This window comes from Gorilla gorilla, chromosome 1 (genome assembly GCF_029281585.2).
Source record: "Gorilla gorilla gorilla isolate KB3781 chromosome 1, NHGRI_mGorGor1-v2.1_pri, whole genome shotgun sequence".
In the NCBI taxonomy this organism is placed as follows: Eukaryota; Metazoa; Chordata; class Mammalia; order Primates; family Hominidae; genus Gorilla; species Gorilla gorilla.
This window is the reverse complement of record NC_073224.2, coordinates 119,715,619-119,740,554: the sequence shown is the minus strand read 5'-3', so window position 1 is coordinate 119,740,554 and position 24,936 is coordinate 119,715,619. Positions and strand designations below refer to the sequence as shown.

Here is a 24,936-nt window from a genome sequence, read left to right as displayed (position 1 = left end):
TCATCTGGCTGTTGTGCACATTAAGTGGGAAGGCATAGGCAGAACAGCAGCACAGGCCTGGCATGAGGTGGGCACCAACGAACATGAGCTTCCTCCCCTCAAGTTCTCCCTTGGAGGGGCTGATCTGAGGGGAGCCCCCACTTCATAGTTTTTTTTTTATTTCAGGTAGGATAACATCTTTTTTGTATGTTTTTAATGTATCTGTGCATATATAGCTTTTCTGTATTGGGAGGAGAAATCTTTTTGGTTGCGTTGAAGACTTCTTTAGGAATTTACTCACTGATATTTTGACCTTCTGTAGTTAACATTCTCATTCTGATAGAATTTTAACCAAACATTTCATCTTGCGAATTATCTTCGCCTTGTAATGTCTGGGTAAGAGAAGACTCACGGAGGTTCTCCTGTAATTTTCTTTCAGAGGCAAACTTCTCCTCAGACTCTTATTTCAGAAATGTTATGCAATGCTCTCTAAATAAGGCATTTCTTGAGAATGACCATGTTTGCTGGCAGCTTTAAGAATGTTTTGCTTCCTTACTCCACGTAACAACTCCTCTGTGTCTTTAGGATTTTAAATGTCTTAGGAATTCTTCAAGTTTACAAGAAAAGAAAGAGAAAGTGAATTTTGCTATGGCAGTGGGGCATTTCTGCTCTCCCAGACCAAGAGCCAAGGGTTAAGCAGCTGTTGCTGAATTACATAGAACCTGCGGTTAAAGGGGAGGATAGTACTCGCCCCACAGGGAAGGGGGCCCACCATGTATGAGGCTACTGGATAGATTTTCTTCTCTCAATTAGCATCCTTATTAATATGCTACCTGGGATACTGGGCACTGTGGGGACTCAGAATAAATATAAATCATGATCCTGCCCCAAGGAGCTTGCTCAGGAGTCATAACTAAAAGGCTTAGTGGCTCATGAGAGAATATAAATGAGCTGAGGCCAGAGATTGCTGGGGCTGTGAAAAACTAGAGAGGCTATGCCTCATTGTTAAGAGACAGGCCAACCATTGCTGTAAAGGATTATAGGTCCAATACAGATCTCTTCAAGAACTTTTCGAGAAAAGCCAAAACTTTGAGACTGAAAAGCCAAAACTTTGAAATTTCTTCACTTTCCACACATGGATACAGACCAAACAAAATTTGTCTGCAGGCTTTTTAATCTTCTTATGTGAATTAACACATGGAGCAATTGCAAGCAGTATCAAAACTGGAACTAGTGGAAGTACTAATTCTGTGAATATATGACCTCCAAGAGGGACAGGTCTGGATGTCAAGAAGGCTTTCAGGGAGGCTCCTCGGAGGGCAGTGAGGGGCTGTCCCATAGGCAGGTAGGATTTTACAGGAGTCCTGGCACACAGATAGAACTGGATTTAGGTCCAAGTTCACTTCTCATTAGCTCTGTGAGCACATTACTTAACCCCTGTAAGCCTCAGTTTCTTCACCTGTAAAAGGGAATCATGATGCCAACTGATTTTTGAGGGCAATTGTGAAGGGGAAAGGAGAGAGTGCTGGAAAGTTCTTACCTCAGAGTCTGGAATATAGCCAATGCCCAGTAAGCTGAGGCCCCCTTCCCGATGTGGACCCCCTCACTGACATTGCAGACAATTGCTTTTCAAGGATTTTGAATTGCTTTTTCTGCCCCAGGAAAAGCACAGGAGGTCTGGGTTATTTTTCTCCTCTGCTGCCCTCTTCTTGCTTCTCCCCGAGGCCTGTGGCTGCTTGCCCAGTTGCCCTTTGTCAGAATCCCACCCTTTAAAAGCCTGACCTGGGCCACAGCAGAAAAACACAACCCTACTCAGTAAGGAGAAGTACTCCAGGAGGCTGTATAGACACGCACGGCAAATATTTAAGGAATTCTTAGGAATAAAAAAAATTCGTAAATCTGGATTTTTGCATGAGGCCATCACAGGAACATGTTTTCTCAATTAGCGTGCACATTGCTTGGAATGAAGTCACCGAGTCCACAGCCCATCAGGGCTGACTCGAGCTGAGCCACCTGATCAGACTTCACTTTCCATGACCTAAATGTGATTCAACCAACCCTGCCACTGCCCCTAGCTGCTGAAACAAAATCATCCCTGAAATCCCAAACCAGGGTGGAGATGTGCATGCTCCTCTGAAAAGCAATCTAATTTCAGATGCTGGTTGTATTCACCCCAAATTGAGAAAGACAGCACTACTCTGGAGGGTGGATTGATAGAGTCACCACAACACCTTGCATGTTTCTTTTCTTTTACCATTTATTGTTAGATGGTGACTGTGTGTAGCCTTTCAGGACAGATGAGTTCTTTAGGTTCTGAAAACAGAGAAAATAGTTTCTTTTGCTAAAGCATACATCAATTGCCTAAAATATTAGCAGTCAGTGCCTGAGATGAGTGATTATATATTCTGGATGGTTTCCTGGACTGACTCTTTTCCAAGCAAATGGCTTTGTCAGATATTTGTAATTTCTGAAATATTTTATTAATGATGTCCTCTTGCCAGAGGGATGGTCCAGAGTACACAATTAGCTGCATGCCTCAGAAGCGAGATGCTGCCCAGCATCCACTAAGATCAAGCAGGAGTTCAAGGACACTTCTAATCAACTGCCATAGAGCAGAGAACAGAAAATGTTTTTACAAGTTGAAGGCCGGGTGTGTGGCCCATGCCTGTAATCCCAGCACTTAGGGGGCTGAGGCGGGAGGATCACTTGAGGACAGGAGTTTAAGGCCATCCTGAGCAACAAAGTGAGACCCCATCTGTACAAAAATAAAAATAAAAAAATTAGCCAGGCATGGTGACATACACCTGTAAGTCCTAACTACTAAGCAGACTCAGGTGGGAGAATCACTTGAGCCCAAAAGGTTGAGGCTGCAGTGAGCCATGATCATGCCACTGCACTCTAGCCTGGGCAACAGAAGTGAGACCGTGCCTCCAAAAAAAAAATAAAGAAAGAAAGAAAAAAGAAAACAAAATACAGGTTGTGAAATCAACTTAGTGTGCAACTCTCATTAGGGAAAAAAATGAAAGAGCATAGAGTAACATTTTCAAAAATTAATATGCATTGGATATAGCAAGGGAAAATTTTTATGAAACTTTTGTTTTAGTTGTACTGTATGTATGTACATATGCGTATATATGCAAACTGGCTTGTGATGGAAAATGCATTTTTTTTTACTATAAGTCATAGTCAAAAAAAGTGTGAAAGCCACTGGCATAGACAACAGCATGATTTCGAACAGCGGATGGCTCTGAAGCCAGGCAAGCTTGGGGTTAAATCCCAACTCTGCGATTTGCAGTTGTGTGATCTTGGGTAACTTGTTCTCTAAGCAACAATGTCCTCATCTGTAAGGTGAGACTAGTTTCTCTCTTGTATAGCTGTTGTGTAGATTAAGTGACAAAGGTATGAAGTACATCTGTGAAGTACATACATAGATGTATGAAGTACATACTATGAAGTTCTGTGCCTGCCACCAAGGACACCCTCAGTAAGTGAGAGCTGCTGTCATCATCTGCCTTCCCCTTGCCCATTCCTCCTCCTTCTCTTCTTCCTCCTCCTCTTCTTTTCCCTTTCCCCTTCCTCTTTCTACTTCCTTCTCCTCTTCTTTTCCTCTTCTACCTCTTCCTCTTCCCTCTTTCTTATCTTCATTGTAACTACTCAACCTCATCAGAACTATTGACAATGTTTTTATCCCTAAGGTTTGCTTTTTCTCTGGCAAACACAGCAAAGAAGCAACAATAATCATATCCTGTCTTTGGCCCCACCTTCTGCACTGTCTTTCTCCCATTTCATGCTTGCAAAGTCATCTTTCTGTGATTCTCTTCCCCAAGCATGACCATAACAGTAATTGTCCAAGGGGCACAAGACATCCTCCTCCCTGTCACTGGGCACTGACATTGGGTAGCATGGCCTTTCCTGGCCTTGCCACTGGGGTAAACGCTTTGGTCCTAGTGTGGGTTCAGTGACTTTGGCAGGAGCTTCTGATCCCACAAAATCATATCCTTCCCCTTCAGTATATTTTTATAAGAACAACAGGGCTAAGATACCATTAAAATGTTGATATTGTCAAAATTCTAAAGAAGTTTCTGCCCAGAGCAGAGAGTCTAACATTTTCTCCTGAGCGAGGCTCCAGGCTGCCACAATGCGGAGGGTTTCAATTTCTCCCCTGGTATAAACAGTTTAAAGGTTCTTAATGTGAATGCTGGAGCTGACACCTTCAGGTAAACCCTGATCCTAACTCCAGCCCTCAACCCAATGGGCAACCTATCACTGACCTCAGACCTTTGGTTCCCAGTGGAGAGCACGTGAAAGAGTGACCCACACCAAGATTCTACCTTAGGGCCACAAAGGTGACATGTCCCAATTTTCTTGAGAGCCTGGCTAATGTAGCCTCTGAGGACAGATCAGTGATGACAAACTGCCTACCTCTTAGTTCTCATGGAAGCTTAGCCTGCCCCCATTCTGTATTCACCCTTGTTCCCCCAGGGCTCATTCCAACTCTCTCCTAGTAAAATGCCCTCCCACTGGGCCCCATTTTCACCGCTAGTACTCAGAGAGGATTATTAGTGACATCTCCTCTCAAATGCTGAATTCCTGTCCAGACCAAAGATTTAAGGCTGCTTTTTAGGCAGCTAAGATATCTCTATTTGAGGTTGCAAGGTAGTGGGACAGAAGGTGAGAAAAGAGACCTGCTTCTAGGGATAATGTTCATCTTTTTAAGTGTATCCTCTTCTCTCCACCGCTTATTCCACTATTGCCTGTAAAATTAATGTCGCCAAGCCAGTTGTCCATTTCAAATAATATTTATAGCAGAAGAGAGACATTTGTCACATCATGCCCTGCCCCCACCTCCCAAGCAGGTGAATGATATTGAGCCAAGCACCAGGGAGCTGGAGTGGACTGCAAACAAGCCAGCAGAGAGATGTTTAAATTCATTGCTGTTGCACCTGTTTTTAAAGGAAAAAGCAAACGCTGACTTACTTTTTTTGTGCTGAAAAGGTGGCGGGGAGAATGTATTTCCACCCTTTCTGAAAATTGCAATGACAAATGAAATCAATTGCCCCTGAAATGACACACCACTAAGAATGTTTCTTACGCGTGAAACGAATTACCTTTCTTTTCACCTGGGTTCAAGAGTGTTGTGTTTGTGTTTTCACAGGGAAAGTGTGAACACTAGAAATGTTTTCATTTTCTGTTTTGAAGAGGTCAGACTCCAAAGCTTGACTTCAGATTTCATGCCCATGTGTCAGCATCTCTGTGTCTTGGAAATGAAAGAAAATATTTTGGGGGTGGGGTTTTCAAGTGCTGTTTTTGAACTTTTCCAAAAAAGAGCAGGAGATGTCAGAAAGCAGAGGGCTTAATAAAGCAACACAAATATGTTTCAAAGGTTCTTTTTAAAGCATCTTTATGATTAAGCCAAAAAATAATAATTTTAAGTTGACATGGTGCACAAAATGTTCATCTTCCAGTCATTTTGACTTCTTAAACGACTATGAACCTATTACAGAATTCTGACCGGCAATACTGGTGTTTAGAAAAATCTGTTTGTGTCTTCTTTCTTTTATGGTTTGGGAAAGTTATTATGTAAGAAATAAAAACTAATGGCTAAGTGAGGGATAGATTATTTCAGCTCAGTAATACCTAGATTTAGGAGATGAGGAATTTATTCCTGATTCAGAATCTTACTAGTGGTATAATTTAGGCAAATTACAGAACCTCTCTGAGCCTCTGTTTCTTAATCTGGAAAATGAGAATAATGCTACTTCCCCTGCATATCTATTAGGGCTGTTGCATTGGATATGGTTGATGGATGGGGAAACATCTTGGTTGTAGACACAGAAGGTAAGATGGGAAAACCTGGGCCAGGAGTGTGAAACTCCAGGTGCTCGTGCTGGTTCTGGCCTTAGTTGCATGAGGGATCTTGACAGTCACTTGCCCTGGTATTGAGCAGTTCTGGCTCCTCCTGGTCCATTCCAAACGCAGTAGCAGATGTAGATGCACTCACATAAACTTGAGCAGAGATGAGGTATTCCTGCCATGGTTGGAATGGAGGTCTGTGCCAGGCATTGAGCGGAACCTTGTGAGGCAGAGGCCAAGAACACCACAGAAAAAGCATGAATGTGGAAACAGGCTTTCCAAGGTTCCAGTCCCAGGAGTCGTGCTTAAAGTGCATGTGATGGAAAGCGAGTTGCTATAATGCTCTGATTTTCAGTTTCTTCGGCTATAAAGTGGTATCAGTAGCACTTATTTCTTAAAGATTAACCAAGGTGGCTTTTGCTCAATCATCTGGTTGTCTAAAACTTGGATATAGTACCTTATAGTAGTTCAGTACCATTGCCGCCACCATTGAACACAAACGAATGCCTGAGGAGCTCCCCAACTACTCAGTCTAAGGCAGATGTAACAACAGTGCCAGGACGCCTCAGGAATACACATGTCCCTGTCTCTTCTCCTAATGTCCCTTCTCCCTCATTAGTCCTCCTCCCTGGCCTCCTTTGCTGGCTTCTCCTTATTCTCTGAACCTCTAAATATGGTGTGCCCTAGAACTCAGCTTTCCTTTCTAGATTGCCCTCTTCCTGGATGATCTCATCCTCCCCAGGCATGAGCTACGATCTACGACTTCCGGATGTTCATTTCCAGCCTGGATCTCTCCCCTGGGCCCCAGACTCTTATATTCTTCTGGCATGTCTACTTGGATGTCTAAAGGACATCTCAAATTTAGAATTTTTTTAACCCCCAAACTACTTTTCTCCTAGTCTTCTCCACTTTAGATAATGACATAATTATTCCCACAGAGTAATCTAGAAACCATACTTGATTCTGCCTTCCCTCTCACCTTTTATATCCAATTCGCCAGCAAGTTTGTTGGCTTCACCCTCAAAATGTAGTCAGAATCCAATCACTTCTTACAGTCCACTGCTCCCTCTTTAATCTGGGCCAGGGTCACCTCTCACCTAGACCTCTTCCTGCATCTCCTGCCTCTGCTGTTGTTTTTTTTTTAGGCCAACAGCAGCCAGAGTGCCCTTTAAAAATGTAAATTGCAATGGTTTTTCCCAGCTCTGAGCCTCCCATGGATTTCCATTATATGTAGAATGAAATTATCTTGCCATGGCTTTTGTTCAGTGGTTCTTAAATGAAGGTGATTTTTCTCCTAGGGGACATTTGGCAATATCTGTGACCACCTCATTTCTGTGGTCATAAAGGGGGTGGTGGAGGCTTCAGGGGTGTTACTGGCAGCCACTGGGTAGAGGCCAGGGGTGCAGCAAAACAACATGCACAGGACAAGCACCTGCAACAAAAAAATCATCTGACCCAAAATGTTGATAGCTCTGGGGTGGAGGAAATCTGCCTTATACGATCTGGACCCTGACCGTCTCCAGCATCTTAATCGCTCCTCCCGTTGTGGTTGTGTGGTGACCACACTGACCTTTTTGCAATGTCTTCAACATGCCAACCTTCTTACTGTCCTGGGGCCTTTGCACTCACTGTTTGCTCTATTTGGGACACTCCTACCCACAGATCTTCACATGGTTAGCTTCTGATTGACATTTTTAGGTCTGCTATCTATCACCTCTTGATCATCCTAATCTAAAATGTCTATCCTACCCCCACCAAGTCCTGCCACTCTATTCCCCCATCCTGCCTTACTTATTTTTTAATACTTAATTTTATGATTTGTTTTCTTATTTTATTATCTGTCTCCTCCACAAGAACATATGAATGAGGGCAGGAACTTTGCTGTGTTTATTGAGGGACCCATTCATCATGTAGTAGGAGCTCTATAAGTCTTTGTCAAATGAGTAATTCAACAAATAATTGACAAGGATAGCACAGACACGGCCTATGACAGAATGTTAGGAGAAGAGATCAGCGGGATCTAGCATTTCAGGGAATGCTTTCTGGAGTAGACCAGCCATGGGCTGCCCTGTGAGTTTCCGGAGTACCCCACCCCTCCAGATGAGCTAGCCCTAAAATGGAGAAGGGCTTCCTCTCAAGCATATATGCACCCACAGTAGCCTTCTTGTAGAGACAGCTGTGGATTTTAATCTGTGATAGGACAGAGACCCAAGCTGTAGGGCTCAGGGGTCCAGGCTCTGATGGAAGAGAGGAATCAGGAAAGAAAGTGAGTAGGAGAGAAGCAGGGCCAGGAAAGAGAAGCCGAAGCTCAGGTTGGCTCAGGTCAGGAATGGAGCCCAGTGTAGAGGGAAGGGAGGGGCCAGGGAAGGACAGCTCCAGAAGAAAATCTCTAGGTTGGCTCATCCTGGGGTGAACAGCCAATTGAGGAAGCTATGAACTGGAAGGCAGATAACGGACAAAATCAAAACTTTCAAGTAGCCTGGCAGAGACTGAGTCCTGTTTAGACATAGTGACCCATATAGAGCCGGTACCACATGAGAAACATGACATTATGACACACACAGTTAGTTCCAGAACAGTCTTGATTCCAAATGCTCTGACCCGTCATCAAACATTGATCTTGTCCTTCAGTTTTAGAAAATCATGACAGTAACACCACATGTAACAGTGCTTAGCAATGCCAGGTGATGGGTGGGTGTTCACTCCATCCAGGTGAGCCCCTTGTACCATCTCAAAACAATGATGTTGATGTCCAGTTCTTAAGGGAGATGAAACGAACAGGGCAGATCATAGATCATATTTCCAAGGTCCCAGGATTCCAGGTTATACAAATTCTGGGGTTTGCAGATCACACAGTCTCCCACAGGAGAGGGATGCCTGGTGGCATGTACACAGCTCTGGCCATCCTGTCACTGTTTCCAAGAGAAAGGGTATGGTCAGGGTCTGTGCCCTCAGGGCCACCTCAGGACACTTACTCATAACTCTGGTTCATTTTGCTGCCTGGATCCTTCTGAGGAGATGACTACATGTGATTAGCTGGCCAACACCTCATTTTATTAGTCTGTTTTAAAGTTTTAAAGTAACACACCTAAGATGCAGACAGCTTACTCCAACCTAGCAAAAATGTCACTATGAAAATTTACAAGGTCTACAGAGTGATATAATGGTGATGAAATTCAGATGTGTCAAATTACCCTCATGTTTAATTTAGCCTGACTCAGTCCATAGAAATATGGATTTTCCCACAGATGTAGTCTCATAGCTGCCTGGGCACTGTGTGCTTTGCAGGGCTGAGGCTATGATAAGGTTGCCTGTCCCACAGCCTCAGAAGTCATAAAACAGCCTGTGCTGACCATCCCTTCCTGCTTCCTTAGAGAGCTGCTGACAGGCCACTTTGTCTTTTCATTCACAAAACCCATCTGCCAACTGGTCTTTGGGATCCCCTTCCATCATTAGGTCCTCTTCTTGGTGGACACAGATTTGATACTCTCAAACTTCTGCTCCATTGAAGCATGATCTCTGGATCTTCATTCCTACTAAGAAATACAGGGCTGATGAAGGCTCAGACCCATACTCATCCCAGGGGCAGATTCTAAGCAGCTGTCAAGTTCTCTCAGTTAGAAAGGTAATAAATGCCACTCAGCAACAATGGAACAAGTAAAAGCCTGGCCCTGGTCCTTCCTTCTTGCTAGCAATGTGACTTTCAATAACTTGTACAAACTCCCTCTGATTCTCAGCTTCCTGAACTGTAAAACCAGAATAATAATAATACTCCCTTATAAAGTAGTGATTGTAAAAAGAGAACATATGTAACACTTAGCACTGTGTTTGGCACATAAAAGCTGTTCAACAAATGGTAGCTATCCTCATTATATTATTAAAATCTTGGGAAGTAAGATTTCAGACATCAGTCAATGACTCATGGAAATGTTTTAGAGCTTGAGGTCTTTGCAAAGTGAGAGGGCAGGAGAGTGGAGTCCCATGCGAGGAATGCAGAGGGTCGTTGCCATGGCATCATGGTGACTGACCACTCATTTGTGGGCTAAGCCCCATTAAGCCAGCTGCAAAATGGGGGTAATAAAAATGTTGCTATAATTATTAAATATAGCAATGCTTATAAAATGGTTAACATAGTTCCGGGCACACAAGCCTTAAAAAATTTAGAGTTGTTGTTATCACAACCAGTCTTCCCTTGCTAGCTCCTCTGTCATCTCTTTACGCTGGTCAAGCCTCTATTTAGACAGGTCCAACCTGGGTTCCTAAGGCACTATTTCACAATTTAGGGGGGGACAGTGCAGCCCCCACCCCAAAGGTCTCTTAGTGTCAGAGGGCATTTATAGCCTCCAAAAATCACTCCCACAGATTTCTGGGGCCCACTCCTTGTAGCCTCCAAGTGGCTTTGTCACATGTAAAGGCAATGTCATGCTATGCACAGAAAGGGAACAGCCCCTTTCCTTTCTTACCATGGGCCTGGAGTTGGTCCCACCTGGCTGTCACCCTTCATTCCTGGGATGGTCATGAAAGCAAGGGATCTGTACCCCCTGAAAGGAATTTATTCAGCACCATCAAAGGGCAAGGTGCCCAGACTTAGCTTTTGCCATGGGCCCTGCCAGAAAGTGCTGGGCAGGGACAGAAAAGAAATTCCAGAGACAAGGTTTCTCTAGTGTCCTTGGACTTGGGGAGAAGTAAATTGTAGGGTTGTCTCATTTATGATCAAAGGTACCAAAACTTTATAAAATGCCGTGAGGATATTTTGTCTGTGTTCCTAAGCAAACAGAAAAATGGAGAAACATTTTGGGTCCACCAAAATTGGTAGTTAGGATGAACTCTTACTGCAAGGGCCACGTCTATCTCAAGCTAATTCTGCAGCAAGTATGACTGCGTCCTCACTGTGTGCATGCACTACTCTGGGCTTTTGGGGGCTGTAAGAACATTTAAGACTTACACCTGCCCATAAGGGGCTTGCCATCTGTTTGGTGCTGCTTATTTCAGTTTTAATTACAAGGAAGACTTTAGCCTTTTGGGAAAAGAATCACTAGGATGAATCTAATACTACAGAGCTGGCTGTCAGGCAGATTCTTTTATGACCCTGTGGCCTCGGACATGAAAAAGAAATCAAAACATTTTATTATAAGGTTTCTTCTCCCCTCCTGCATGCTCTACCATCTGCCCTTGGCTATGACACACACACACACACACACACACACACACACACACACACACACACACACACACATCCCATACACACATCATGCAAAAGTGGAGCCATTTCTGAGGCAACGGCAAACATTAAAGAACTGCAGTCCTTTCGGACTCAAAAATCCATAGAATCCTAGTGTTGAAAGAATAATGGGAAATAATTCAGTCCTTTTGTTTATAATAAATGCAAAAAAAGAAGGAAAAAAGCCCAAAAAGCTGGTGGATGAAGTTCCTTGATTAAAAATCACAGTGTTAGTAACAGCCCACCCAGCCCAGGGCTCAGTTCATTTCTTCCTTCCATTCTTTCATCAACTATTTATGAAGCACCAACATTGTACTAGGAGCTGTGCTAGCCACTGGTGATACAACAGTGGAAAAAACCATACATAGTTCTCTCCCTCCTGACGGGGCTTACAGACTAGCCAGGAAGATAATCAGTCAGCACACAAAGAAATGGCCATTTCCACGTGCTAAGTGTCATGAAGGAGAGTTCCACATGTTGGTCCATACTGCATCTTAGTGTGCAGAGCAGGCTTCCTGGAAGAAGGGATGATTTATCTGAGGTCTGAAAAGTGGGCAGGAGAAGGAGAGGAAGGATGCTCCAAAGATAAAGAGAAGTCCTCCAGAAAATGTCTCACATAGTGGCGGACTGCAGCCAGCTCACACAGGCTCACCCCTGCTCCACCGTAAGCTTCTCTTCCCAACTCCACTCCCAGTGAGGCCACACTTCTAACCTGGAATTGGCCACACTAGGGATAATCACACAGCAGAAAGTAGCAGATGCTCCAAATTAGGGCTTCCACCTCCTTCTGCTTTGTAGAGCCATTTTTTACCAACACTTCATGGGCTTCATATACGGTGGTCCCCCCCTTAGCTGTGGTTTCACTTTCCAAAGTTTCAGTTACCTGGGATCAGTTGTGGTCCGAAAATATTAAATGGTAAATTTCAGAAATAAAGAGTTTATGTTTTAAATTGTGCGCCATTCTGAATAGTGTGATGATATATTGCGCCATCCCACTTTTTCTGCCCGGAACATGAATCATCCCTTTGTCTGCTCTCTAGGCTACCTGCCCCTTAGTCACTTAGTAGCCTGCTTGGTTGTCAGATTGACTGTCACTCATTACCCACTTAGTCGCTGGTTTGGTTATCAGATGGACTGTTTCAGTATGGCAGTGCTTGTATTCAAGTAGACCTTATTTTACTTGATAATGGCCCCAAAGCACAACAGTAGGGATGCTGGCATTTTCTTATAATTGTTCTATTTTATTGTTATTGTTTTTTATCTCTTACTGTGCCTAATGTATAAATTAAATTTTATCATAGGTTATGTAGGTTTGGGAAAAAAAACATAGTGTATATAGGGTTTGGCACTATTTACACTGGTGGTCTTGGAACATATCCCCTGCGGATAAAGAGCAACTATTGTATTCCACCTGTTTTCAGGCTAAGGGTGACACAAACACTGCCCTTTAAGCCACCAAAGGCCTGGTCCTGCTCCTGCAAAAACTCTACCAAATGCCTATTCCCAGAAAGGCACTGTCAACAAGTGACTTGGACCTTAGGGCTGTTTATTTCAGACCCTGGGCCATCTGGCTTCTCCCAGGATCCAGAACATCCCCAAGAGTTAATACCAGGCAGCTAAGAAAGAGCCTGTTCTTGTGGTCTTCGCCACCCCCTTGCCATCTAATGATATTTATCAACCACCCACGCCTGCCCAGTGCTGTATAAGACACTTGGCCAGGCAGATCTCAAGTCAGGCTTTGACCCCTCAGGAATTCAGGGCCTGGCTGAGGCTGCTAGGCTGACATTGTTCTTCCTTAATATAAGGAAGAACTCAGGCCATTGGGGGCATAAGAACGAGGGCTGGGTGCCCAGCTGAGGGCATGGTTTAGGAGATGGTACTGCTGCAATTTTTTGTTTGTTTCTAGGCACCAGAAATGCCAGGTGAGTAGGGGTCAGAGTTCATACTATGTATGATTTGGTCAAGTTTTAAAAACAACTGATGCTACCACCCTTGTACCCCCACTACCATTCCACTTCTCCAAAGAAATTTGCCAAAAGAAAAGGTGAGTTTTGAGTTCTACTAAGTCTGTTAGGAAGCAAGGATGAGCAGCCATCCCAGAGGCAAGGGTTTTGCAGTAGCAGTGTCTTTGTTTCCAAACTGTGTGTGTACAGGTGTGTACATGAGTACGTGTGTGTGCAAGTACATGTACACGTGTGTGTGCTTGTGTGTGTATAAGCATGTGTTTGTGGGTGTGTGTCTGCAGTTCATACAGAATGTGGAGAGCAACAGTGTCTGTGCAGTGGTGCAGGGTGCAAAGGAAGCAGCCAGACAAGGCTATGAGATGGAGAATCTTGAAGAAGAAGGCCAGTCACCGGGTCTGGTTAAGAAAAGAAACCAGGCATCCTGGATGGACAGAATTCCCTTCCCTCTGGTCATCTCTCAGCTCCAGAAGGGAGTGAGTGACTCTCATTCTTGGCCCATGCTGGAGAAGACACTGTGGAATGCAACCACTTACTATGCTGACCTTTAGTCAGACTTAAATGCTGGATAAGACCTGTATGTCTCCCCACCAGGACGCTAGTGACAGCCAGGCAGGAATGTACAGAGTTTGAATCTGGGGAGTCCCATGAAGCCATTCAACAGCATCTGTCCATAGCCCTGCTGTAAGCTACACTTGGGCCAACAGTGTGTCTCCAGGAAGCTTCCACCCAAAAGCAAGAATGAGAAGTGATTTGGGTGGCATTGCCAGCTATTGATGGCTAGTCTTGAATTCATTCTGATTGTCAGCTGCATGTTTGGGAGTGGGGAGCAGGTAGGAGTGGGCTCAGGGGAAATGCTCTCGGAAGGGCTTACTGTTGGGAGAGTAGGGACAAGCAGGTGGGCTGCCAGGGAGGTGGGGATGTGGTGATGCAGAAAGTTGCTATTTGAAGGCTCTACATAGAGTAGAGAAGTAACAACAAAGAAGAGAGGTGGCTGGAGATCACAGAGTATATAGGGGTGGAGGCTGGTGCCAGGTGAGCAGACAGACTGTTGGAAGGTGGGTGGACATGAAGATGGCCCTTGGCTGCTTTGCGGAGAAGTTTTGCCCCCTCCCAGGTCTTGCTTCCTCCTTCGCCCTATGCTGTGGCCTGTCGGCACAGCTCACATGCTACTCCTTTTCCTGACACTGCCTTGGAGCCTGGGGTTATCCATTGACCCCATCCCCACCGCTGGCAAAGTATAATTTGAGGGTCCTGGCCCAGACAGTGAGAGTCAGTGAGAAAGCGTGGAGGGGAAGCACTGTCCAGTTCTCGGTAGAGGGGCTGTGGGCAGTCACCATTAAAGCTGTGCAGGCTGTGTCCTGTCTAGGGCATCTAGCTAAGGGGATGAGCAGGCGCTCAGCTCACCAAACCATGCCCCTGGCAAGGAGCGGCCTCTGCCTAAGAAAGGGGCATTTCTTCTAATTCACATGAAGCTTCCTTAGGACTTAGCTTCAGCCCCCATTCTGGGAGCCCCTGCAGGCCATGGAAGGGAGGCCCCAAGAGAGAATGGAAAGGCCAGAAAATGAGAGAGAGCATATACAGTGGGGTCCCACTGGAGGGGGCAGCCTTTGGAACAGGGAAAGGTGAAGACCAATATTAGCCACTTTACAAGTCACCGAGAGCTAGCCCGGGGCTATCATTTTACTACACTGAAATGCTTGTGGTCTGAAGATGAAGGAATGTTTTCCTTATTAACATTGAAATAATTAACTTGTTTATGTTATTATGCTCATTGTCTAAACATTGTTCAATAAAACATCTTATTGCTGATAATTTTCCAAATGTTACAGTAAATACGGGACTCCTGCCAGCGGCAGGGATGCATTTCAAGTTACACAGTGAGCACAGTGTTTGCTTTGCTGCCAGAGTCACTTGACTAAGGTCTCCTGACTGTAGCTTGGCTACAACTTCTTATCAATCCCAGGTGAAGAGCGCTCTGATAAAGAGCAAATTATTCTCTGTGGTCAGATCCCCAAATACGTGGGTGACAAACACAGTGGCATTGTTTCCTTGACTGAATCTTGTTTTCCATGTGTGGGAGGAATTCCAGACTTGAGAATTCTGCATCCAGACTTCATAGATTTCTTTTTTCTAATTGAGACAGCACAACTAATGATAAAGAACAATACCAGCCTGGCTTTTAAGCTCCAAAAGGCTCTGGGTCAAAACCTGACCTCCATAGGAATTGGAGAGGGTCCAACAGCAACTACTCTCTTCTGTTGTCAAGCTAGACCGTGGGCTTCTCCAGACTAACTTTCCGTTGGCTTCTGGAGCATGGAGACAGAGCAGATGTGCCTGCCTGCTAATGTGCTGTAGGTTGGAACTGCTTGCCCAGCTTATTGAAATCAGATGCACAGCACTCGAGCTGCCCTGCAAACAGATGGTGGCTCCACGCAAGCACCATCACATTGGAAAATTACAAGGGCCATGACTCCATCCCCTCTCCACCACACAAAACTGCATTTTTTTTTTTTTTTACCAACTGGGTAAGAGAAAGTCCTTCTCTTCTCCATACATCCACTCTGAGGGGCCAGGCGCTTGTGAAATACAGCACTCCTAGATCACTAAAGTAATATGAAAATTTGAATACCATGGACAATTCTGGAAGGATGTACCCTAAATATTAATATTCATTATCTCTGAGTAGGAGGGAATTGGAATTAAAAAGCAGCATGGCATATCTGGACTTGTACACACTCCTTTGAGAAAATTACACCCAATTCCCAAATAGTATTCAACTTGTCAGAAACAAATTCTGAGATTGTTTGGAAATTCTTTTTTAATATGCAATATCCCTTAACAAAATTTTATCTTAAAATTCTAGATAAGCAACTATTTCAATTGGTCTAAATTTTAAGTTTAATCTAAATTATATTGAATTTCTTTGAGAATTTCTAGGTTAAAACTGTAATCTGAGTAAAACATTAAGTTAGAGTAAGTTTGTTGGTTGATTTTGGATATTTACATAAGCAAACATGTATATATAGCTTCAGTTTCCTCCTCTGTGCAAAAATTAAACAGCTCTATTCATAGGGCTATTATGAGCATTAAGTGAGATCATCCATTTAAAGTATTTACCACAATACCTGACTATACAAGATATATAAGAAATTGTAGCTATCATTAGCTATATAATTTTCATTTTTCTTTTAAAGATGACACCAATTTCTGCAAAAAAAACAAGTGGACAATCAACAAGGAGATATCAATTGGCTTATTTTCTGAATAGATGTGAGTGTAAAACAAACATCCAGGGCCCCTACTCAAGTCCTCCAGCCCACATTGGCTCTTAGATCTCTTCCCAGCCAGCCCTAGATGTAATGAATGCTTAATTTGGTGTGGCAGGAGTTTAGGACTAGAAGAGAACTTAGAGATAACCAGTCTGGGTGGTGAGATTGAGTCCAAATGGGTGATGACTTCCTCATGTCACAGAGCAGCAAAGACAAGACTCTAGGGCCCTGACCGCTCCTCTTTTCACTCCGACAGATGGTCTCTCTGGTTGATATATAATGACATTGACTCCCGCTATTGCCTTTTACTACATTGTGATATCACACAGCACATAGCACAGCCCTGGGTGCATAGTAGGTACCTGATGAATGGTTTGCTTAATCCGCTGATGTGCCAAGTGTATGCTTGACAATCTAAGAGACACGAAGTCAAATAAGACAGAATCCCTTCGGGAGGCTTCAAGAGGCTGACAAGGAAAGTCACAGCAGGGGACAAGGGGGTCTTAGAAACGGGAAATTTGTTTAACTTCCTCGACAGTACAATGAGAGTCAGAAGTCGAATCACGTAATGAACCTCAGCAAGCTCGTTCTTCGTACTCCCTATGCCAGACAAGTCCCAATGCTACTACATATTTACCAAATGTACATTCATAGCCCTTGACTTCTCCCCTAACTATACATGTCTATATCAACTGCCTATTCAAATTTTCCATGTGTATGTCCAATATAAGGTATCTCAAATATAGCTATCTCAGTATATAGGTATCTCAAATTTGACACTTTCAAACCTAAACTCTTGATTCTGCCTTCAATCCTGTTCCTCCTTCAGTGTTCTCCATCTCAGTAAATCTCACCTCCTTTCAGCTGGGTGCCAAAAAGCTTGGCGTCCTCCTCGATCCCCCTGTTCCCTCACTCCTGCACATCACAGTCTGTCAGGAAGTCCTTTTGACCCTATTCCTCCAATACATCCCACTTCCATTGTCTTCTCACCTCCCCTACATTGCCATGAGGCCCCAGACCATCACCTCCCGCCTGGGTAATTGCAGGAGCTGCCTAACTGATCTTCCGGTTTCTCTTCTTGGTCCCCATTGTGTGTGCTCAGCCACAGTGTTCCTCTTAAAATATATCCAGTCATGTTGCTTTCCGCTAAAAATCTTCCAATGGCTTCTCATCTCCTTAGAAATAAAGTCCAAACTCACCAGGGTCCATAAAGCCCTACAAAAGCTGGTTCCAGTTGCCCCTCAGCTGTCATCTCGTAACACTCTGCCCCAGCCACAGGGGCAGGTTTGCTGTTTTCAGCCAAGCAGGTTCTTGCCTCAGGACCTCACACTGGCCATCCACTCTGCCTGGAATGTCCTTCCCACATTTCTGCATAGCTTTCTCCCACACTTCATTCAGGTCTCTTTGTAAACATTGCCTCATCAGAAAGACCTTTCCTGACCAAACTAGCGCCTCAACTTATAATTCCAAAACACTTACTGTGCTTTATTTCTTCCAGCACTTATCACCAATGGACATTTCCTGTTAATTTGTTATTTGTCTTCTGTCCACCTCCACGAGAATTTAAGCTCCCTGAGAGCAAGAATTTTTCTGTTCTGTTCACGACTATATCCCCAGTATCTAGAATAGTGCTTTGGTGCATAATAGTTGCTCAATATCTAGTTGCTAAACAAGTGAATCAACAATAAACGTTCATTCTGTATTTCAGCTTAGCTGTTTGTGTGCTTATCTATTACCCCTACTAGGCAGGTCTTATTCATCTGTAATTCCTGCAGTTCCAGGCATGGTGCACCTGCACAGAACAGGTGCTCATTAAGTGTATGTTGAATTAAGTTGAGCAATTACCAAGCACTAGCCACAGATTTTGTGACTTAAATCCAGTTCATATCATCTACAAGAAGCATGCCCAGAGGGTTTGTTAATTTTTCTGAGAGATAGTCCCAATGTTTCATTAGAACTTAGGCAGCAGCTCTGGGAAGAAGTAGCCACACAAATAGAGCTTTGTGCGATGAGGAAAACAGGGAGGTGCAATCTCAGTCAGAGCTGTTAGCAGCAACCCTTTGCCAGGCCTGAGCATGCAAAGCCAAGCTCTGGGGAGAGCAACAGAAGGGTCGATTGGATCCAAGCCAAAAGGTCACAGAGTCTGTCTTGGAGGGGAAGGGTATGCCATGTGTCACAGAACCATGTAGACAAACTACAGCAAGTCAGACACACCAAGATTTTTGCTCCTGTTTATTTCTGCTACACTTCTACAGAATCAAACCACTTGGTTCCTTGACTTTGGAATCATGTCCATTTGTTTAAGGTAATGGACTGGGGTCTTCCACCATGCCACCCTCAGGACCCGCATCCTGAAGTCCTGGTATAGGCTGTGCTATAATGTGGTCTTTTTAATAACTGGCTCTTTTGGAAGGAGTTCAGGTGCAGCCTGAGTTGTACAAATTTCAGGGTTATAAGTGGGGCTAGAACATGACACAAAGTACTAGGAATTATTTTACAAATTTATCTTAAAATCAAAGCTACTTGCAAAAATGGATTTAGCTCTGCCCTCAACTGTTTCCTCAGGCTCAAATGTTTAAATAGAAATAATTCACAAAATATGTCACTGTCTGCTTATATTTTACCCTCATGGCAATAGAATGTTACTCAACTCCCCAGGTCACTATCAATTATTTTTAAACTGCTTTGCCTTTTACTAAAAACTCTTTAGTATCTGGAAGATTTGTTTCAAAAGCTGATCAGAAAACAAACAAACAAACAATTATGCATTTCAAAGATTTATTAAACTAAAAAAGAAAAAGCTTTTAATAAAGAAACTTACTATGATGAGTATTTCGCTTTTACCTTTTTAGTGGTTTGGTGCCCATAAGTGATCCTTGTCATTGCAAACTATGCCAGGAAACCCTCCAAAATTAAAGCAAGTGCAGATTTACATTAAAAACAAACAACAACTGTCCCAGTTCATCTAAGGGTCTGGGCCAGCAGCCTGCTGAGAATTCATCAAGCCCAATTGAGCAGTTCAAGGCAAAAGACATTTAAAAAATAAAAGTACAAGCCCCTTGGGAATATTAAGAAAAGACACATCCAAAGATTTTCAAAGATGTGTATCCAAGGCTCAAACCATCACAACAGACCAAAGTAGTACTCTCTAAACCAGAGGAGCAAAACGGCCACTTATGAAAGCTACTATGTGAAACATCAAAAGTATTCAGGTCTTTCCTTCACACATGACTGGCTTAGAGGGACAGAACTTTCTTCTTCCTCTCTCTATAAAATTCCCAAACCACAGTTTTATGGGCTCTATTATACCAATTTTCAAAGCATTGGTCAACTCAAAATGCCATTTTCTTTGGATGGTTTAGATGATTCTCAATACATTTTTGGTATATTAATTCAAATAAATGTTACCAAATCCTCAGTAAAAAATGTTTCCATGGTGAAATAAGTATGATCTCAAACAAATGAAATCTTAGAGATTCCCAATGCATATGGAGAGCTCTGAGTAAAGAAAGCTGTTTCTAATCCAACAGTTCCCAAATATGTTTGACCATGGAGTCTTCTTTTTACTAACCCCTTTTGACGTTCCAGGGGTGGGAAATACTGATTTAAACATTTCTGTGACTTCAAGGTCAATATTAAGATCTATTTCCTATTGAGATCATTCATTCACCTATTAAGTAGACATTTTGTTAGTTGGCTTGTACAGGCCAGGCTCTCTACCTAGACACCAAGGCAAATAAAAAGAAAGTGCTAAGATCCAGCAACTCTGGTATCTGTCAAGGTAAAGCAAAAGACAAAAATGTACATAAATATCAGCATTTTCATGTGATACAGGCTTCTGTGAGCCCTTCATTGCTGACAGTATGTACAGCACAATTTATATCCCAAGTTGTTCACTAAATATTTCCTGTGCCTTTGTCGTGTCTCTTCTGCTATATTGTTTACTACTTAAAAACAAAGCTCATGCCTTATACCTGTCTAGTATTCTCTGTGGTACCTAGCATGGGATTGGACACAAAGTAGGTCATCCAATGAATACTGGTTGATTGACTGATTAAGGACCAAACTAGATAATCACTTGAGTCCTTTTCAGTTTCGCAGTTCTAAGAGTCTTTTTCAAATATTGGTACAATCTTGTGCCTACAAAATTACGGTGAACCACAAAAGTATTGAATAATTCATTAGCTCTAGTTTACCAAGAGATGTTTTAATGCCACAAAAGTCACAAAATTAATGCATGCTGCCCCACCAAATAGACAAGCAACAGCAAACTAAAGCAATTTACTCTCTACTTATAGACACAACTTAAGTGTTAGAACTTAAAATTTAGTGATTTGACCTTGTAATCAGAGAACAGTCAAGTTCTGATTTTACATATGGGAATCCTGGGAATCAAGTGAACATTTAGCTATTCATTGTAGAATTTAATACAGATTAGGGTTAGCCACAATTGGTGACACTTAGGGAGTTGTTAATTTCTTGCTGGCAATTTCACTGTAACTTCCCTTCGTAAATTTCAGATTTAAACTTAGCGTTGTCATCCAGATCTTATGCACATTTATTTGATTTACATATGCTGAGTGGCTCCTAATTGTATGCTCAGTAAACAGACAGCACCTCTGATGCTTTATGTATTTGAGAATTCTTCAGAGCCACAGAAACTTAATTTCATAAGTAAACAAGGAAGTGAATTTAGTGAGGATAAATTACATTAGGCTTTATTATGATATGGCAGGATTTCTCAGCCTCTGTACTACTGGCATATTGGGCCAGATGATTCTGTGCTGTGGGAGGCAGTCCTGTGCATTATAGCAAGTGTGCATCATCCTTAGCCTCTACCCACTGGATGCCAGTAGCATCCCTCCTACCCCCTTACCAAAAATGTCTCTAGACATCGCCAAATGTCCCTTGTGGGAGAAGTGGCAGAAATTAAATTTCTGTGGCTCTGAGGAATTCTCAAATACATAAAGCATCCGAGGTGCTGTCTGTTTACTGAGCATACATTTAAGAGCCACTCAGCATATGTAAGTCAAATAAATGTGCATAAGATCTGGATGACAACTCCAAGTTTAAATCTGAAATTTATGAAGGGAAGAGTGGGAGTGGGAGAAGTCTCTCCTGGTTGAGAGCCACTGATGATAAAAGAACTCCTGCTGACTAAAGTCAGTTTTAAGACTAATGATAAGTGAATTTTCAGTTTTGTGGATTATCAGTTAGTATGTTCCCAGAGAATGAAAATCAATGCTTTTTGTGCTTTGGAACTAGATAAATCTTCTTCTTTCTAGCCTATGTGGCTTGGGACAAGTTATCTAGCCTCTCAGTCTCAACTCCCTTGTTTGCCCAAAATAGAATACCTACTTTGCATGTGGCCTCAAGCGTAAGTGAGCCATACACTGAAAAGCTTCTAGTATAATGCCTGGCAAGTACCAGGCATGTATTAAATATTTGTGGTCCCCTTCCTCCTCCTCCTCCTCCTCCCACTCCGCCTGTTACTCCTCCCATGACCCCTCCCCACACCCCACACCCCTTGCCCCAATGCCTGGGATAAACACAACCAATATATATGCTTGCTGGATTCTTTCCTATTTTTCTTTCCATAGCACAGATAATCAAAAGCTGTCATATATACAAACCTTATGTGAGCTTTGGAGAACAGAACAGCCTGAGTCAACAACAAATAAAGGAGAATCTGAGTTCTCAACCCTTAGCATTTCATGCCCAAGAACTTCCAATTACAGGGAATATGTCCACACACATTGGACGAATTTATCAGTTTATTATTCTCTGTCCAACATGGTAAGACTGTAACTTGACCAAATATAGGGCCTGCTCACGAGTTGACCATGTTTCTTACCCACACCCCCAAGCCATCCAATAGACCTCGTTTCTTTCTCAGCAACACTGACTGGAGCAACACTGGTTGCCCCTGAAAAGGCCCAGGCTCAGCACCATGGTGGGAACAGTAACATGAAAATGTATCTGGTATAGTCCTAAACTCGAAGGATTTACAGAAAGGACACATGGAAGGGCTTATGGACCTTATGTTCATTATAAAGGCATTATAACAACATTACCAGCCATTTGGAAATTGGGAAAGAGAGGAAGGAGATCACCCAAAGTTCTAGCACTCAATACAACTGTTTTCATTTTACATATTTACTTCCAGGCCTGGTTCCCACATACATGTGATTTCCCTTGGCTGCAACAATTTCATGCGTATTCTCCTTAATCTCTTTTGCCCCCATACTGCACTAGATCACAGCATTGTCCTTGATTCTTACTGTCTTCACAGTTTTCATATTTAATGACTGCATAGAAATTCTTGCAGAAGATTTTCCACAAAGCAACTAATTAATTATCCCTTTATTGAGGAACACTTGGTTTCTGACTTTGCAATTATAAATCATTTAGTAGCAGGAAAAAAGTCATACACATAGCTTTTTCCTTCTCAGGACATTTTCTTAGGATAAAACCTCAAAAGTGAGATTAGTAGGTTAAAAACAATGGGCATTTCTACAGTTTTAAGTATAATATTGTCAAATTATTTTAAAATACATGATTCTGTTTACAAAAGCTATCCATAGTTTGCTGAGAATGATGGTTTTCCACTTCATCCATGTCCCTGCAAAGGAACATGAACTCATCCTTTTTTATGGCTGCATAGTATTCCATGGTGTATATGTGCCACATTTTCTTTATCTAGTCTGTCATTGATGTTCTCACTCATAAGTGGGAGTTGAACAAGGAGGACACATGGACACAGGGAGGGGAACATCACACACCAGGGCCTTTCAGGGAGTCAGGAGCCAGGGGAGGGATAGCATTAGGAGAAATACCTAATGTAGGTGACAGGTTGATGGGTGCAGCAAACCACCACGGCACGTGTACACCTATGTAACAAAACTGCCATTCTGCACATGTACCCCAGAACTTAAAGTATAATAATAATTTTAAAAGCTATTCATAGTTTATTTCAAAATATTTATAAAATATAGAACAGTATAAAGAATAAAACAAAAATCACCCATAATCTCCTAATTCAACTACTGCTAATACATATTATATTTCCTTCTAGTCTTTATTCCCCTGTGTCTGTATTTAATATATGCATCTATTTAAAATTAGTTTTATTATCATATTACCAAGTCCTGGCTTGCTAAATAAGCAGGTTCTAGACTGCCCTAAGGCAGTCAGATGAGTAATTCTAACCAGCATAACAAAGGGGTCTTATTAGAGTGCAAAGAATGGCTCAAAGGCTACCTTATTGCTTCAGGTATCCCAGCAGCCTTCTCCACGTCATTCTGCTAAAGATCACCTATCTTCCCTCCTTGCCAATAGGACTGTCTAGCATTCCTGTTAAATGGAGCCTAACTGATCACATACAGGGGCTGCATTCTAAAATCAATGTCTGAAAGGCCTTTGAACTATAACCAAATTTACCTTTGAAAATCCCTGAGGAGGGACCCGTGTTGGAGAACCATTAGTGCCTCTCAATAAATCCAACCAGCTAGTTATTCCTCCAGTGGGAACTAGTAGCTCTTTCTTGGGTTGAGCACAAGACGAAGTAGTTGGCTTACAAGGGGCCATATTGTTTTAAAAACACAAATCTTTAACACCAATATCATGCAGAATGAAAGTTGAATGGGAACCAACTCTGACTGAAGAATGGTATATTCAAGTCTCAGCCTCACATACTCATTTGTGGAATGACACTAAGAATCACCCTTACTATTTAAGTGGTTCTTCATTTTCACTCTTTCTTTCTCTCACTTTCTGTCTTCTTTCCTCCCTTCTTTCCTTTCTTCTTTACCTCTTTCATTGCTTCCTTTTTCTCTCTTTTTATTTTTTTCTGATTACATATAATTGAATCTACACAAGTTTAATCCTCTTATAACAAAAGGCCATGACAGTCATTCATACTGAATTGAATACTGCTCATGACAGAGAATTCCACCACAACAGGCAGCCCATTTTTTTTAGTTGAATATCATTAGAAACCTCATGTTGAAGTAGCACTTGCCTCTCTTCCAGTTCTGCCCATGGTGTTTCCTGTAATGATGGAGAGCAGCTCTTCTCAGACTCCCTGTGAAAGCCTTCCTGAAGTTCTAACATCCCTACTTCATCCAACCCATTTTTGTTATGGTGTGGTTTTTCAGGTGCCTCACCTTCCTGGTTTGCCTTTAACACCTGCCACTCTGGGAAGAGAATGACTGTGGGTCTTGGGCAGAGCCTATAGCCTTCATCAGCCTGTTCACTGACCAACTGCACAGCAGTGACAGGGGCATGGCAGTGGCACAGAGGAATAGTGGAAGCACATCCCTGAGACAGCCTCTCTGCAGCCCCAGCTCCAGCAGCCTGCATCCCAGATTTATGGATGGCACCTGGTAAAGCAATGATGCAAACTCAATGTGAAATCCAAGTACATCATCGTCTATCTCTGTATTTGGTTTGGGGTTTTATTAATGACAGAGAATGTGATTAAACAAAGTTTATACTGTAACTAACTCCAGCTGGATCCAAGCATCAATGGGAAACCCCAATTCCCCTAATGTTGTCCTTGTGTTCTTTCTACTCACAATTTCTTTTCCAAGGCATTTTCTCTGAATCTGATAATGGTGAGGTCATACAATCTCATTTATTTTAAGAGACA

The 24,936-nt window shown here is 42.7% G+C and overlaps 1 protein-coding gene across 5 annotated transcripts in view; it reads left to right on the top strand.

Moving 5' to 3' along the window:
- The window catches only part of NGF (nerve growth factor), a 52,580-nt gene that overhangs the window by 5,693 nt on the left and 21,951 nt on the right, over positions 1-24,936 (top strand). Inside the window, exon 1 of one of the 5 annotated variants that reach the window (XM_063695785.1) lies at positions 16,269-16,287. The exons of 3 other annotated variants lie outside the window; for them this stretch is intronic. The gene's annotated coding sequence lies outside the window, so the exon portion shown is untranslated. Of the gene's footprint in view, positions 1-16,268; positions 16,288-24,478; positions 24,671-24,936 lie in introns of those variants that run through there. One more of the 5 variants, XM_055377294.2, reaches the window with a different exon arrangement.